Genomic DNA, 13,265 nt, shown 5'->3' on the forward strand with positions numbered 1-13,265 from the left:
GAGTTATTTCCCCTTGTTCAAGGCGGAATGTCGATTTAACTAAAATAAACCAAATGATCCGTGTTGTTACAGGGAGAACTGGGGTTTGAACCAAGGACCTCTCGATCTGCAGTCGCATACTCTACCACTGAGCTATTCCTACTTGTTCATAATCGTAATGTCGATTCAACTAAAATAAACGGAATGATCTGTGCTGTTACAGGGAGAACTCGGGTTTGAACCAAGCTCCTCTCGATCTGCCGTCGAATTCTCTACCACTGAGCTATTCCTACTTGTTCATAATCGTAATGTCGATTTAACTAAAATAAACGGAATGAATCGTACTACTACAGGGTGAACTCAGGTTTGAACCAAGGACCTCTCGATCTGCAGTCGCATACTCTACCACTGAGCTATTCGCCCTTGTTCATAACCGTAATGTCGATTTAACTAAAATAAACGGAATGATTCGTGTTACTACAGGGGGAACTCGGGTTTGAACCAAGGACTTCTCAATCTGCAGTCGAATGCTCTACAACTGAGCTATTCCCCCTTGTTCAAGGCCGTAATGTCGATTTAACTAAAATAAACGCAATGATCCGTCTGTTACAGTAAGAACTCGGGTTTGAACCAAGGACCTCTCGATCTGCAATCGAATGCTCTACCACTGAGCTATTCCCCCTTGTTCAAGGCCGTAATGTCGATTTAACTAAAATAAACCAAATGATCCGTGTTGTTACAGGGAGAACTGGGGTTTGAACCAAGGACCTCTCGATCTGCAATCGCATACTCTACCACTGAGCTATTCCTACTTGTTCATAATCGTAATGTCGATTTAACTATAATAAACGGAATGAATCGTACTACTACAGGGGGAACTCAGGTTTGAACCAAGGACTTCTTAATCTGCAGTCGAATGCTACACCACTGAGCTATTCCCCCTTGTTCAAGGCGGAATGTCGATTTAACTAAAATAAACGAAATTATCCGTGCTGTTACAGGGAGAACTGGGGTTTGAACCAAGGACCTCTCGATCTGCAGTCGCATACTCTACCACTGAGCTATTTCCCTTGTTCAGGACCGTATTGTCGTTTTAACTAAAATAAACGGAATGATTCGTGCTGTTACAGGGAGAACACGGGTTTGAACCAAGGACCTCTCGATCTGCAGACGAATGCTCTACCACTGAGCTATTCCCCCTTGTTCAAGGCGGAATGTCGATTTAACTAAAATAAACGAAATGATCCGTGCTGTTACAGGGAGAACTGGGGTTTGAACCAAGGACCTCTCGATCTGCAGTCGCATACTCTAACACTGAGCTTTTCCCCTTGTTCAGGACCGTATTGTCGTTTTAACTAAAATAAACGGAATGATTCGTGCTATTACAGGGAGAACTCAGGTTTGAACCAAGGACCTCTCGATCCGCAGTCGAATGCTCTACCACTGAGCTATTCCCCTTTGTTCATAGTCGTAATGTCGATTTAACTAAAATAAACGCAATGATCCGTGCTGTTACAATGAGAACTCGGGTTTGAACCAAGGACCTCTCGATCTGCAATCGAATGCTCTACCACTGAGCTATTCCCCCTTGTTCAAGGCCGTAATGTCGATTTAACTAAAATAAACGAAATGATCCGTGCTGTTACAGGGAGAACTGGGGTTTGAACCAAGGACCTCTCGATCTGCAGTCGCATACTCTACCACTGAGCTATTCGCCCTTGTTCATAGCCGTAATGTCGATTTAACTAAAGTAAACGCAATGATCCGTGCTGCTACAGTGAGAACACGGGTTTGAACCAAGGACCTCTCGATCTGCAATCGAATGCTCTACCACTGAGCTATTCCCCCTTTTTCAAGGCCGTAATGTCGATTTAACTAAAATAAACGAAACGATCCGTGCTGTTACAGGGAGAACTGGGGTTTGAACCAAGGACCTCTCGATCTGCAGTCGCATACTCTACCACTGAGCTATTCCTACTTGTTCGTAATCGTAATGTCGATTGAACTAAAATAAACGGAATGAATCGTACTACTACAGGGGGAACTCAGGTTTGAACCAAGGACTTCTTAATCTGCAGTCGAATGCGACACCACTGAGTTATTTCCCCTTGTTCAAGGCGGAATGTCGATTTAACTAAAATAAACCAAATGATCCGTGTTGTTACAGGGAGAACTGGGGTTTGAACCAAGGACCTCTCGATCTGCAGTCGCATACTCTACCACTGAGCTATTCCTACTTGTTCATAATCGTAATGTCGATTTAACTATAATAAACGGAATGAATCGTACTACTACAGGGGGAACTCAGGTTTGAACCAAGGACTTCTTAATCTGCAGTCGAATGCTACACCACTGAGCTATTCCCCCTTGTTCAAGGCGGAATGTCGATTTAACCAAAATATACGAAATTATCCGTGCTGTTACAGGGAGAACTGGGGTTTGAACCAAGGACCTCTCGATCTGCAGTCGCATACTCTACCACTGAGCTATTCCCCTTGTTCAGGACCGTATTGTCGTTTTAACTAAAATAAACGGAATGATTCGTGCTGTTACAGGGAGAACACGGGTTTGAACCAAGGACCTCTCGATCTGCAGACGAATGCTCTACCACTGAGCTATTCCCCCTTGTTCAAGGCGGAATGTCGATTTAACTAAAATAAACGAAATGATCCGTGCTGTTACAGGGAGAACTGGGGTTTGAACCAAGGACCTCTCGATCTGCAGTCGCATACTCTACCACTGAGCTTTTCCCCTTGTTCAGGACCGTATTGTCGTTTTAACTAAAATAAACGGAATGATTCGTGCTGTTACAGGGAGAACTCGGGTTTGAACCAAGGACCTCTCGATCTGCAGTCGAATGCTCTACCACTGAGCTATTCCCCTTTGTTCATAGCCGTAATGTCGATTTAACTAAAATAAACGCAATGATCCGTGCTGTTACAATGAGAACTCGGGTTTGAACCAAGGACCTCTCGATCTGCAATCGAATGCTCTACCACTGAGCTATTCCCCCTTGTTCAAGGCCGTAATGTCGATTTAACTAAAATAAACGAAATGATCCGTGCTGTTACAGGGAGAACTGGGGTTTGAACCAAGGACCTCGCGATCTGCAGTCTTATACTCTACCACTGAGCTATTCCCCTTGTTCAGAACCGTATTGTCGTTTTAACTAAAATAAACGGAATGATTCGTGCTATTACAGGGAGAACACGGGTTTGAACCAAGGACCTCTCGATCTGCAGACGAATGCTCTACCACTGAGCTATTCCCCCTTGTTCAAGGCGGAATGTCGATTTAACTAAAATAAACGAAATGATCCGTGCTGTTACAGGGAGAACTGGGGTTTGAACCAAGGACCTCTCGATCTGCAGTCGCATACTCTACCACTGAGCTTTTCCCCTTGTTCAGGACCGTATTGTCGTTTTAACTAAAATAAACGGAATGATTCGTGCTGTTACAGGGAGAACTCGGGTTTGAACCAAGGACCTCTCGATCTGCAGTCGAATGCTCTACCACTGAGCTATTCCCCTTTGTTCATAGCCGTAATGTCGATTTAACTAAAATAAACGCAATGATCCGTGCTGTTACAATGAGAACTCGGGTTTGAACCAAGGACCTCTCGATCTGCAATCGAATGCTCTACCACTGAGCTATTCCCCCTTGTTCAAGGCCGTAATGTCGATTTAACTAAAATAAACGAAATGATCCGTGCTGTTACAGGGAGAACTGGGGTTTGAACCAAGGACCTCGCGATCTGCAGTCTTATACTCTACCACTGAGCTATTCCCCTTGTTCAGAACCGTATTGTCGTTTTAACTAAAATAAACGGAATGATTCGTGCTATTACAGGGAGAACACGGGTTTGAACCAAGGACCTCTCGATCTGCAGACGAATGCTCTACCACTGAGCTATTCCCCCTTGTTCAAGGCGGAATGTCGATTTAACTAAAATAAACGAAATGATCCGTGCTGTTACAGGGAGAACTGGGGTTTGAACCAAGGACCTCTCGATCTGCAGTCGCATTCTCTACCACTGAGCTTTTCCCCTTGTTCAGGACCGTATTGTCGTTTTAACTAAAATAAACGGAATGATTCGTGCTGTTACAGGGAGAATTCGGGTTTGAACCAAGGACCTCTCGATCTGCAGTCGAATGCTCTACCACTGAGCTATTCCCCTTTGTTCATAGCCGTAATGTCGATTTAACTAAAATAAACGCAATGATCCGTGCTGTTACAATGAGAACTCGGGTTTGAACCAAGGACCTCTCGATCTGCAATCGAATGCTCTACCACTGAGCTATTCCCCCTTGTTCAAGGCCGTAATGTCGATTTAACTAAAATAAACGAAATGATCCGTGCTGTTACAGGGAGAACTGGGGTTTGAACCAAGGACCTCTCGATCTGCAGTCGCATACTCTACCACTGAGCTATTCGCCCTTGTTCATAGCCGTAATGTCGATTTAACTAAAGTAAACGCAATGATCCGTGCTGCTACAGTGAGAACACGGGTTTGAACCAAGGACCTCTCGATCTGCAATCGAATGCTCTACCACTGAGCTATTCCCCCTTGTTCAAGGCCGTAATGTCGATTTAACTAAAATAAACGAAACGATCCGTGCTGTTACAGTTAGAACTGGGGTTAAAACCAAGGACCTCTCGATCTGCAATCGAATGCTCTACCACTGAGCTATTCCCCCTTGTTCAAGGCCGTAATGTCGATTCAACTAAAATAAACGGAATGATCTGTGCTGTTACAGGGAGAACTCGGGTTTGAACCAAGCACCTCTCGATCTGCCGTCGAATTCTCTACCACTGAGCTATTCCTACTTGTTCATAATCGTAATGTCGATTTAACTAAAATAAACGGAATGAATCGTACTACTACAGGGTGAACTCAGGTTTGAACCAAGGACTTCTTAATCTGCAGTCGAATGCTACACCACTGAGCTCTTCCCCCTTGTTCAAGACCGTAATGTCGATTTAACTAAAATAAACGGAATGATCCGTGCTGTTACAGGGAGAACTCGGGTTTGAACCAAGGACCTCTCGATCTGCCGTCGAATGCTCTACCACTGAGCTATTCCCACTTGTTCATAATCGTAATGTCAATTTAACTAAAATAAACGGAATGATTCGTGTTACTACAGGGGGAACTCGGGTTTGAACCAACGACTTCTCAATCTGCAGTCGAATGCTCTACAACTGAGCTATTCCCCCTTGTTCAAGGCCGTAATGTCGATTTAACTAAAATAAACGCAATGATCCGTGCTGTTACAGTAAGAACTCGGGTTTGAACCAAGGACCTCTCGATCTGCAATCGAATGCTCTACCACTGAGCTATTCCCCCTTGTTCAAGGCCGTAATGTCGATTTAACTAAAATAAACCAAATGATCCGTGCTGTTACAGGGAGAACTGGGGTTTGAACCAAGGACCTCTCGATCTGCAGTCGCATACTCTACCACTGAGCTATTCCTACTTGTTCGTAATCGTAATGTCGATTTAACTATAATAAACGGAATGAATCGTACTACTACAGGGAGAACACGGGTTTGAACCAAGGACCTCTCGATCTGCAGACGAATGCTCTACCACTGAGCTATTCCCCCTTGTTCAAGGCGGAATGTCGATTTAACTAAAATAAACGAAATGATCCGTGCTGTTACAGGGAGAACTGGGGTTTGAACCAAGGACCTCTCGATCTGCAGTCACATACTCTACCACTGAGCTTTTCCCCTTGTTCAGGACCGTATTGTCGTTTTAACTAAAATAAACGGAATGATTCGTGCTGTTACAGGGAGAACTCGGGTTTGAACCAAGGACCTCTCGATCTGCAGTCGAATGCTCTACCACTGAGCTATTCCCCTTTGTTCATAGCCGTAATGTCGATTTAACTAAAATAAACGCAATGATCCGTGCTGTTACAATGAGAACTCGGGTTTGAACCAAGGACCTCTCGATCTGCAATCGAATGCTCTACCACTGAGCTATTCCCCCTTGTTCAAGGCCGTAATGTCGATTTAACTAAAATAAACGAAATGATCCGTGCTGTTACAGGGAGAACTGGGGTTTGAACCAAGGACCTCGCGATCTGCAGTCTTATACTCTACCACTGAGCTATTCCCCTTGTTCAGAACCGTATTGTCGTTTTAACTAAAAAAAACGGAATGATTCGTGCTATTACAGGGAAAACTCGGGTTTGAACCATGGACCTCTCGACCTGCAGTCGAATGCGAGCTTTCCCTCCTTGTTCCTAGCCGTAATGTCGATTTAACTAAAATAATTGGAATGATCCGTGCTGTTACAGGGGGAACTCGGTTTTGAACCAAGTAACTCTCGATCTGCAGTCGAATGCGAGCTTTCCCTCCTTGTTCCTAGCCGTAATGTCGATTTAACTAAAATAAACGGAATAATCCGTGCTGTTACAGGGAGAACTGAAGTTCGAACCAAGGATCTCTCGTTCTGCAGTCGAATGCTCTACAACTGAGCTATTCCCCCTTGTTCAAGGCCGTAATGTCGATTTAACTAAAATAAACGCAATGATCCGTGCTGTTACAGTAAGAACTCGGGTTTGAACCAAGGACCTCTCGATCTGCAAACGAAGGCTCTACCACTGAGCTATTCCCCCTTGTTCAAGCCCGTAATGTCGATTTAACTAAAATAAACGGAATGATCCGTGCTGTTACAGGGAGAACTGGGGTTTGAACCAAGGACCTCTCGATCTGCAGTCGCATACTCTACCACTGAGCTATTCCCCCTTGTTCATAGCCTTAATGTCGATTTAACTAAAAAAAACGCAATGATCCGTGCTGTTACACGGAGAACTCGGGTTTGAACCAAGGACCTCTCGATCTGCAGTCGAATGCTCTACCACTGAGCTATTCCCCCTTGTTCAAGGCGGAATGTCGATTTAACTAAAATAAACGAAATGATCCGTGCTGTTACAGGGAGAACTAGGGTTTGAACCAAGGACCTCTCGATCTGCAGTCGCATACTCTACCACTGAGCTATTCCCCTTGTTCAGGACCGTATTGTCGTTTTAACTAAAATAAACGGAATGATTCGTGCTGTTACATGGAGAACTCGGGTTTGAACCAAGTACCTCTCGATTTGCAGTCGAATGCTCTACCACTTAGCTATTCCCCTTTGTTCATAGCCGTAATGTCGATTTAACTAAAGTAAACGCAATGATCCTTGCTGTTACAGTGAGAACTCGGGTTTGAACCAAGGACCTCTCGATCTGCAATCGAATGCTCTACCACTGAGCTATTCCCCCTTGTTCAAGGGCGTAATATCGATTTAACTAAAATAAACGAAATGATTCGTGCTGTTACAGTGAGAACTCGGGTTTGAACCAAGGACCTCTCGATCTGCAATCGAATGCTCTACCACTGAGCTATTCCCTCTTGTTCAAGGCCGTAGTGTCGATTTAACTAAAATAAACCAAATGATCCGTGCTGTTACAGGGAGAACTGGGGTTTGAACCAAGGACCTCTCGATCTCCAGTCGCATACTCTACCACTGAGCTATTCTTACTTGTTCATAATCCTAATGTCGATTTAACTAAAATAAACGGAATGAATCGTACTACTACAGGGGGAACTCAGGTTTGAACCAAGGACTTCTTAATCTGCAGTCGAATGGTACACCACTGAGCTATTCCCCTTTGTTCATAGCCGTAATGTCGATTTAACTAAAATAAACGAAATGATCCGTGCTGTTACAGGGAGAACTGGGGTTTGAACCAAGGACCTCTCGATCTGCAGTCGCATACTCTACCACTGAGCTATTCCCCCTTATTCATAGCCGTAATGTCGATTTAACTAAAATAAACGCTATGATCCGTGCTGTTACAGTGAGAACTCGGGTTAAAACCAAGGACCTCTCGATCTGCGGTCGCATACTCTACCACTGAGCTATTCCCCCTTGTTCAGGACCGTATTGTCGTTTTAACTAAAATAAACGGAATGATTCGTGCTGTTACAGTGAGAACTCGGGTTTGAACCAAGGACCTCTCGATCTGCAATCGAATGCTCTACCATTGAGCTATTCCACTTTGTTCATAACCGTTATGTCGATTTAACTAAAATAAACGGATTGATCCGTGCTGTTACAGGGAGAACTCGGGTTTGAACCAAGCACCTCTCGATCTGCAGTCGAATGCTCTACCACTGAGCTATTCCCCTTGTTCATAGCCGTAATGTCGATTTAACTAAAATAAACGCAATGATCCGTGCTATTACAGGGAAAACTCGGGTTTGAACCATGGACCTTTCGATCTGCAGTCCAATGCTCTACCACTGAGCTACTCCCCCTTGTTCATAGCCGTAATGTCGATTTAACTAATATAAACGCAATGATCCGTGCTATTACAGGGAAAACTCGGGTTTGATCCATGGACCTTTCGATCTGCAGTCGAATGCTCTACCACTCAGCTACTCCCCTTACTTCAAGGCCGTAATGTCGATTTAACTAAAATAAACGCAATGATCCGTGCTATTACAGGGAAAACTCGGGTTTGAACCATGGACCTCTCGATCTGCAGTCGAACGCTCTACCACTGAGCTATTCCCCCTTGTTTATAGCTGTAATGTCGATTTAACTAAAATAAACGAAATGGTCCGTGCTGTTACAGGGAGAACTCGGGTTTAAACCAAGGACCTCTCGATCTGCAGTCGCATGCTCTACCACTGAGCTATTCCCCTTTGTTCATAGCCGTAATGTCGATTTAACTAAAATAAACGCAATGATCCGTGCTGTTAACGGGAGAACTCGGTTTTGAACCAAGGACCTCTCGATCTGCCGTCGAATGCTCTACCACTGAGCTATTCCCACTTGTTCATAATCGTAATGTCTATTTAACTAAAATAAACGGAATGATTCGTGTTACTACAGGGGGAACTCAGGTATGAAACCAAGGACTTCTTAATCTGCAGTCGAATGCTACACCACTGAGCTATTCCCCCTTGTTCAAGGCGTAATGTCGATTTAACTAAAATAAACGCAATGATCCGTGCTGTTACAGGGAGAACTCGGGTTTGAACCAAGGACCTCTCGATCTGCAGTCGAATGCTCTACCACTGAGCTATTCCCCCTTGTTCAAGGCGGAATGTCGATTTAACTAAAATAAACGCTATGATCCGTGCTGTTACAGGGAGAACTCGGGTTTGAACCAAGGACCTCTCGATCTGCAGTCGAATGCTCTACCACTGAGCTATTCCCTCTTGTTCAAGGCGGAATGTCGATTTAACTAAAATAAACGAAATGATTCGTGCTGTTACAGTGAGAACTCGGGTTTGAACCAAGGACCTCTCGATCTGCAATCGAATGTTCTACCACTGAGCTATTCCCTCTTGTTCAAGGCCGTAATGTCGATTTAACTAAAATAAACCAAATGATCCGCGCTGTTACAGGGAGAACTGGGGTTTGAACCAAGGACCTCTCGATCTGCAGTCGCATACTCTACCACTGAGCTATTCCTACTTGTTCATAATCGTAATGTCGATTGAACTAAAATAAACGGAATGAATCGTACTACTACAGGGGGAACTCAGGTTTGAACCAAGGACTTCTTAATCTGCAGTCGAATGCGACACCACTGAGTTATTTCCCCTTGTTCAAGACCGTAATGTCGATTTAACTAAAATAAACGGAATGATCCGTGCTGTTACAGGGAGAACTCGGGTTTGAACCAAGGACCTCTCGATCTGCCGTCGCATGCTCTACCACTGAGCTATTCCCACTTGTTCATAATCGTAATGTCGATTTAACTAAAATAAACGGAATGATTCGTGTTACTACAGGGGGAACTCGGGTTTGAACCAAGGACTTCTCAATCTGCAGTCGAATGCTCTACAACTGAGCTATTCCCCTTGTTCAAGGCCGTAATGTCGATTTAACTAAAATAAACGCAATGATCCGTCTGTTACAGTAAGAACTCGGGTTTGAACCAAGGACCTCTCGATCTGCAATCGAATGCTCTACCACTGAGCTATTCCCCCTTGTTCAAGGCCGTAATGTCGATTTAACTAAAATAAACCAAATGATCCGTGCTGTTACAGGGAGAACTGGGGTTTGAACCAAGGACCTCTCGATCTGCAGTCGCATACTCTACCACTGAGCTATTCCCACTTGTTCATAATCGTAATGTCTATTTAACTAAAATAAACGGAATGATTCGTGTTACTACAGGGGGAACTCAGGTATGAAACCAAGGACTTCTTAATCTGCAGTCGAATGCTACACCACTGAGCTATTCCCCCTTGTTCAAGGCGTAATGTCGATTTAACTAAAATAAACGCAATGATCCGTGCTGTTACAGGGAGAACTCGGGTTTGAACCAAGGACCTCTCGATCTGCAGTCGAATGCTCTACCACTGAGCTATTCCCCCTTGTTCAAGGCGGAATGTCGATTTAACTAAAATAAACGCTATGATCCGTGCTGTTACAGGGAGAACTCGGGTTTGAACCAAGGACCTCTCGATCTGCAGTCGAATGCTCTACCACTGAGCTATTCCCCCTTGTTCAAGGCGGAATGTCGATTTAACTAAAATAAACGAAATGATTCGTGCTGTTACAGTGAGAACTCGGGTTTGAACCAAGGACCTCTCGATCTGCAATCGAATGTTCTACCACTGAGCTATTCCCTCTTGTTCAAGGCCGTAATGTCGATTTAACTAAAATAAACCAAATGATCCGCGCTGTTACAGGGAGAACTGGGGTTTGAACCAAGGACCTCTCGATCTGCAGTCGCATACTCTACCACTGAGCTATTCCTACTTGTTCATAATCGTAATGTCGATTGAACTAAAATAAACGGAATGAATCGTACTACTACAGGGGGAACTCAGGTTTGAACCAAGGACTTCTTAATCTGCAGTCGAATGCGACACCACTGAGTTATTTCCCCTTGTTCAAGACCGTAATGTCGATTTAACTAAAATAAACGGAATGATCCGTGCTGTTACAGGGAGAACTCGGGTTTGAACCAAGGACCTCTCGATCTGCCGTCGCATGCTCTACCACTGAGCTATTCCCACTTGTTCATAATCGTAATGTCGATTTAACTAAAATAAACGGAATGATTCGTGTTACTACAGGGGGAACTCGGGTTTGAACCAAGGACTTCTCAATCTGCAGTCGAATGCTCTACAACTGAGCTATTCCCCTTGTTCAAGGCCGTAATGTCGATTTAACTAAAATAAACGCAATGATCCGTCTGTTACAGTAAGAACTCGGGTTTGAACCAAGGACCTCTCGATCTGCAATCGAATGCTCTACCACTGAGCTATTCCCCCTTGTTCAAGGCCGTAATGTCGATTTAACTAAAATAAACCAAATGATCCGTGCTGTTACAGGGAGAACTGGGGTTTGAACCAAGGACCTCTCGATCTGCAGTCGCATACTCTACCACTGAGCTATTCCCACTTGTTCATAATCGTAATGTCTATTTAACTAAAATAAACGGAATGATTCGTTTTACTACAGGGGGAACTCAGGTATGAAACCAAGGACTTCTTAATCTGCAGTCGAATGCTACACCACTGAGCTATTCCCCCTTGTTCAAGGCGTAATGTCGATTTAACTAAAATAAACGCAATGATCCGTGCTGTTACAGGGAGAACTCGGGTTTGAACCAAGGACCTCTCGATCTGCAGTCGAATGCTCTACCACTGAGCTATTCCCCCTTGTTCAAGGCGGAATGTCGATTTAACTAAAATAAACGCTATGATCCGTGCTGTTACAGGGAGAACTCGGGTTTGAACCAAGGACCTCTCGATCTGCAATCGAATGTTCTACCACTGAGCTATTCCCTCTTGTTCAAGGCCGTAATGTCGATTTAACTAAAATAAACCAAATGATCCGCGCTGTTACAGGGAGAACTGGGGTTTGAACCAAGGACCTCTCGATCTGCAGTCGCATACTCTACCACTGAGCTATTCCTACTTGTTCATAATCGTAATGTCGATTGAACTAAAATAAACGGAATGAATCGTACTACTACAGGGGGAACTCAGGTTTGAACCAAGGACTTCTTAATCTGCAGTCGAATGCGACACCACTGAGTTATTTCCCCTTGTTCAAGGCGGAATGTCGATTTAACTAAAATAAACCAAATGATCCGTGTTGTTACAGGGAGAACTGGGGTTTGAACCAAGGACCTCTCGATCTGCAATCGCATACTCTACCACTGAGCTATTCCTACTTGTTCATAATCGTAATGTCGATTTAACTATAATAAACGGAATGAATCGTACTACTACAGGGGGAACTCAGGTTTGAACCAAGGACTTCTTAATCTGCAGTCGAATGCTACACCACTGAGCTATTCCCCCTTGTTCAAGGCGAAATGTCGATTTAACTAAAATAAACGAAATTATCCGTGCTGTTACAGGGAGAACTGGGGTTTGAACCAAGGACCTCTCGATCTGCAGTCGCATACTCTACCACTGAGCTTTTCCTACTTGTTCATAATCGTAATGTCGATTTAACTATAATAAACGGAATTAATAGTACTACTACAGGGGGAACTCAGGTTTGAACCAAGGACTTCTTAATCTGCAGTCGAATGCTACACCACTGAGCTATTCCCCCTTGTTCAAGGCGTAATGTCGATTTAACTAAAATAAACGCAATGATCCGTGCTGTTACAGGGAGAACTGGGGTTTGAACCAAGGACCTCTCGATCTGCAGTCGCATACTCTACCACTGAGCTATTCGCCCTTGTTCATAGCCGTAATGTCGATTTAACTAAAGTAAACGCAATGATCCGTGCTGCTACAGTGAGAACACGGGTATGAACCAAGGACCTCTCGATCTGCAATCGAATGCTCTACCACTGAGCTATTCCCCCTTGTTAGAGGCCGTAATGTCGATTTAACTAAAATAAACGAAACGATCCGTGCTGTTACAGGGAGAACTGGGGTTTGAACCAAGGACCTCTCGATCTGCAATCGAATGCTCTACCACTGAGCTATTCCCCCTTGTTCAAGGCCGTAATGTCGATTTAACTAAAATAAACCAAATGATCCGTGCTGTTACAGGGAGAACTCGGGTTTGAACCAAGCACCTCTCGATCTGCCGTCGAATTCTCTACCACTGAGCTATTCCTACTTGTTCATAATCGTAATGTCGATTTAACTAAAATAAACGGAATGAATCGTACTACTACGGGGTGAACTCAGGTTTGAACCAAGGACTTCTTAATCTGCAGTCGAATGCTACACCACTGAGCTATTCCCCCTTGTTCAAGACCGTAATGTCGATTTAACTAAAATAAACGGAATGA

The 13,265-nt window shown here is 44.1% G+C and overlaps 5 non-coding genes across 5 annotated transcripts; all 5 read right to left on the bottom strand.

The window, feature by feature from the left end:
- Positions 1-1,365: 1,365 nt before the first annotated feature.
- TRNAR-GCG (transfer RNA arginine (anticodon GCG)) lies at positions 1,366-1,437 on the bottom strand. Its single transcript has one exon. It is a non-coding gene; the product is annotated as a tRNA-Arg (tRNA).
- A 7,563-nt stretch (positions 1,438-9,000) lies between these two features.
- On the bottom strand, positions 9,001-9,072 carry TRNAC-GCA (transfer RNA cysteine (anticodon GCA)). The gene has a single exon. It is a non-coding gene; the product is annotated as a tRNA-Cys (tRNA).
- A 1,224-nt stretch (positions 9,073-10,296) lies between these two features.
- Positions 10,297-10,368, bottom strand: TRNAC-GCA (transfer RNA cysteine (anticodon GCA)). The gene has a single exon. It is a non-coding gene; the product is annotated as a tRNA-Cys (tRNA).
- Positions 10,369-10,425: 57 nt separating this feature from the next.
- Positions 10,426-10,497, bottom strand: TRNAC-GCA (transfer RNA cysteine (anticodon GCA)). Its single transcript has one exon. It is a non-coding gene; the product is annotated as a tRNA-Cys (tRNA).
- Positions 10,498-11,592: 1,095 nt separating this feature from the next.
- Positions 11,593-11,664, bottom strand: TRNAC-GCA (transfer RNA cysteine (anticodon GCA)). Its single transcript has one exon. It is a non-coding gene; the product is annotated as a tRNA-Cys (tRNA).
- Between the last annotated feature and the right edge of the window lie 1,601 nt (positions 11,665-13,265).

Source organism: Phalangium opilio, unplaced genomic scaffold (assembly GCF_054372755.1).
Source record: "Phalangium opilio isolate 3A_F unplaced genomic scaffold, DU_Popi_V2 ptg000487l_1, whole genome shotgun sequence".
Taxonomy (NCBI): Eukaryota; Metazoa; Arthropoda; class Arachnida; order Opiliones; family Phalangiidae; genus Phalangium; species Phalangium opilio.